The sequence below is a fragment of the Prinia subflava genome (assembly GCF_021018805.1).
Source record: "Prinia subflava isolate CZ2003 ecotype Zambia chromosome W unlocalized genomic scaffold, Cam_Psub_1.2 scaffold_2cwr_NEW, whole genome shotgun sequence".
NCBI classification, from domain to species: Eukaryota; Metazoa; Chordata; class Aves; order Passeriformes; family Cisticolidae; genus Prinia; species Prinia subflava.
Genome location: NW_026960607.1, coordinates 3,968,068 through 3,971,557, shown reverse-complemented (window position 1 = coordinate 3,971,557; position 3,490 = coordinate 3,968,068).

Below are 3,490 nucleotides of genomic sequence, written 5' to 3'. Positions count from 1 at the left end.
TTATCATGGTTTTATGTGGTCTTTATGTCCATCGGAGTTCTCCTGTGAAAAGTAAACACAACAGAATCTGCCTTCAAAGGCAGAAAAGTTAGTATGAAGGAATTATCCAGGGTGTGTTTATGCTTGGAACTGCCGGGCAAAAAGCAGTGATTTTGGAACATTTGTTAGCCTCCCATCCATAACAGGTATGAGAAGCCCATTTGATCTTTTCACGTTTTGCCCAATCTGGGACAATTTTTGCAGAAAAGTGAGACTGCTTGGGGCAAAAGGGAGGGGCTGTTCCAGTGACTGAGGCAGGTTTGTCTGGGTTACCATCCAAGTTCATTGTCAGATTTTTTACAGCTCCAAATGAGGCTCCTTCGGCCACCCCGTCAGGTGGGGGGGTTGCATATGGAGAAGGGCCTCTCAGGACAGCAGGTTGTTGTACTGACAATCCTGAAAAAGCAAAACACCATTCCATGTGGAAAGGATCTGTAGGATAAGTAGGACCAAGTGTTTGGTGGGCAGTTGCCTCAAAAATTAACAATTTTAAAGCCTCATGATGAGAATCACCCCATTCCCAAATTTTTCCTGTTCTCAGCAGGCTGTAAAGGGTTCTGGCAATTATAGAAAAATCAGGGATGTGTTTTCTGCAAAGCACTAGTAATTCTGAAACTTGTTGCAGTTCCTTCGTAGATTCTGGCATTTTAATTTGATTGAAGGAGGTTATCAAATGCGTATCATGCTTCTTTTCCATCAAATTCCCAGAAATTTTACTTTCAGGGGAAATTTGTAGATCAAAGCTTTCAAAGTTGGAGATTATTTTCTGTTGAGGATCTTCCACTTCTATTTCATCCCTACCCACAAAAATATCATCGATGCATTGGTAAACAGCTACATTGTCAGCTATGGGTATTTTTTCTAACTCTTGGGCCAAAGCAGGGTGGGCACGGGTGGGTGAATGTCGGTTCCCTTGAGAAGGAAGGCTTTGCTTTGGCTCCTTGCCTGGGTGCTGAGAGGGGGAGGGTGGGGGGGGTTGGATTGTTAGACTGTTTCTGGGCTCACTGCCCAGATTCTCAGAAGAAAGGTGTGTAATTTGCTGTGACTTTTTAGGGAGGGGTTGCCCTGGCAAATTTGGGTTTTGTTTGGGGACCCCTTTTTTAATATCTAATAGCAACAAGTGTTGGCGGCTAGTGATTTGTTTACTTTTCTCTGGTTTTTCACTACTAGGAGTTTTAACATAGTTGGTCACTTCTACTGCAATTTCACTTAATACATAGACATTACGATCACCAGCAGGTGAATTAGATTGAGGGGCTGGGGGCTGGGAGGGGGTAGGATAAGGACTGAAACCACGATCTGTAGATCCGGTTGGTTCACTTGGGTTTCCGAGGGATCTGTCTAGCTTTTCTACAGAACTTAAAACAATTGCTATAGGTTTAAGTAATTCCAAAGGCTTTTGAATTAAAGGAATCATAATTTCAGGCTTTACAGGCAATTGCATTGGAGAGTCATCATGTATCATTTGCAGGCAGGCAGCTTTGTGAATGTTTTCCATGGGCTGTTCGGGAGTACCAATTAAAGTTAAATGGTTTCCCTTTTCCAAGGGGTTATACCCCTCTGCCCAGTGAGCTGAGCATTGAATCAGGGACCATGAATTATGTTTTAAGGAAACTCCATGTCCCCAATACCCACTAACTTCTTGTTCTGTCAATTTAATTTGATCTCCACCACCGAGAGAAACTCGGGAAACATGTCCTGTCTCTGATTCATGAGGGAACCGCGAGTACTCTCCTTTTAGCTTAGATAATTCAGTGGTGGTGTCTGGGATTTCTTTAGTGATTATTTGTGGGTCTGAATTTTCATCAATATAGTTGCATTCTGTTTTAACTAGAGGTGTTGTGTTAGGGCAGCAGTGTTCCTCACAATTTTTTACTAACACTAATTCTTTCTGGGGGTAAATCTGATAAATGTGAGGAGTTTCTTTTTCTTCTGCCTTTTTTGGGAAGTTAGCATTCTCTAAATTTTTAGAATATTCATCTCCCAAGGCAGTCCGTAGCAAATTATTTTCATCTCGCAGCAAATGATTTTCATTTTGCAAAATTTCAACTAAATTTTGAAGGGAGTCTATTATTGCATTTTCTTCACTTCTTCGCTTAAAGCGAGTTTCTACAGCTGCGGTAAGGCAGGCTCCCAGAACTGAGCACAGTATGGTTTTATTTTTGCCCAGTTTAAATTTTGTTTCATGTTGTAAAGAACATACTTTATCAACCACACTTTCCAAATTAGACCAGTTATTATTAGCCCAAAATTCCACCTCTGGAGAGGGTCTGGCATTGTGTTTAGCTAGTAGAGCATAAAATTCAGTTTTATGTATAAAATCATTAGTCATTTTGTACAGGGGATCAGAAAACCACTACAGGGAGGTAATGCTTGGTTGTACACACACACAGCTACGCTGCGTCTCCCCTCTTTCCCTGGGGTGGGTGAAGGGACAAAATCTGTCTGCTGAGGCACTGTTTAGTTACGTCAAGGTGTCCCTTCTCTCAACAAGACAGTTCACACACAAAAAAAAACAGTTTCTCTTTTTGCACTAGGAGATCTTTTGTGAAATCCTGAAGACAGATACACCTCAATAGAGTATAGGGATGCTTTTCACCTAGGTGTCTACAGTGTGCGAAGAATCAGAAAAGCCCCCCTTGCTTTCTAGCTTCGTTCACCGAAGTGACGGGCTAGGTGCGGCTGAGGCTAATCTTCCTCTTCCTAGTACAGACTATAGACAACCTGCAACCCCTCTGTCAATCAGGACCCTGTCACGGTGACGCCAATTTAATGTCACGAGCCAAAGGATGGTCGTGATGGTTCGTTTTGATTTCAGAGTGCAAAAAGAGGCAGTGATAACTTAATTCAAGTGAAATCAATTGTATCTTTATTGATACACACAGTTATGCGATAGAAAAGAAGGGGAAAGAAGAGAGGGAGAGAGAGAGGGAGAGAAAGGGGGGTAAAGAAAGGGTATAGCTACCAACTGACAGACGGGAGTCCTCGTGACGTCGTTGCCAACAGACCACCTTCGCAGTCTCCGTGGCACGTAGGTCAATGGAGCCGTCGTCCGAAGGGGAGGCCTCAAAAGCCTGCTCTTCTGGTGGAGTTGTTATAGTTCTTTTCGAAGCGAGAGGCAAGATGCCAAGAAGGGGGGTCGGTTTCGTGGGTATCGCAGGTGTTCTTTCACAATAGGGGGAGCGGTGCAGCTCAGGTCTTACCAAGTACGGTCAGTACAGAAACACCCCTTAGCAAACATGGCCAGAAACCGTAACAGTCCCCATTGTTTCATGCATGGGTCCCTGAGGAGGGCGTCTTGGTCCGGTGACAGCAGCTGCAGGGAAAACTTGGCCTGTGCTGTGGCTCAGAGTCCATGGGGGTCTCAGCCTCTGACAGTCGTGAGACAGAAATGAGGGATTTTCGGACCGACTCTTACAGGTACAGACTTGGGATAAACCATACATTTTCT